At 58.4% G+C, this 394-nt stretch overlaps 1 protein-coding gene across 1 annotated transcript in view; it reads right to left on the bottom strand.

The window, feature by feature from the left end:
- Window positions 1–155, bottom strand: part of TRIM72 (tripartite motif containing 72) — a 7,353-nt gene extending 7,198 nt beyond the window's left edge. The window contains exon 1 of the mRNA XM_018572541.1: window positions 114–155. The gene's annotated coding sequence lies outside the window, so the exon portion shown is untranslated. The remainder of the gene's footprint in view (window positions 1–113) is intronic.
- Between the last annotated feature and the right edge of the window lie 239 nt (window positions 156–394).

The raw sequence follows: 394 nt of genomic DNA, 5'->3' as shown, positions 1-394 counted from the left end.
CTAGAGTGAGGACATCATGCGGTCCCCCCCCATGCGGTCACCCCCCCATGCGGTCACCCCCCCATGCGGTCACCCCCCCATGCGATCACACAGAATATAGGGCAGCTCATTACCTGCAAACTGTCTGATGGCGTCCACAGGGAGTCACAGAGCCGACAATCTGCGGAGAGAAGAAGACGACGGATGTCAGACACTGACCAGGAGAGACAGACACTGACCAGGAGGGACAGACACTGACCATGAGGGACAGACACTGACCATGAGGGACAGACACTGACCATGAGGGACAGACACTGACCAGGAGGGACAGACACTGACCAGGAGGGACAGACACTGACCATGAGGGACAGACACTGACCAGGAGGGACAGACACTGACCAGGAGAGACAGACAC

The sequence above is a fragment of the Nanorana parkeri genome, unplaced genomic scaffold, assembly GCF_000935625.1.
Source record: "Nanorana parkeri isolate BGI_ZX_2015 unplaced genomic scaffold, ASM93562v1 scaffold2064, whole genome shotgun sequence".
In the NCBI taxonomy this organism is placed as follows: domain Eukaryota; kingdom Metazoa; phylum Chordata; class Amphibia; order Anura; family Dicroglossidae; genus Nanorana; species Nanorana parkeri.
Note: the sequence above shows the minus strand (reverse complement) of the source record. Positions and strands in the feature narration are given on the sequence as shown.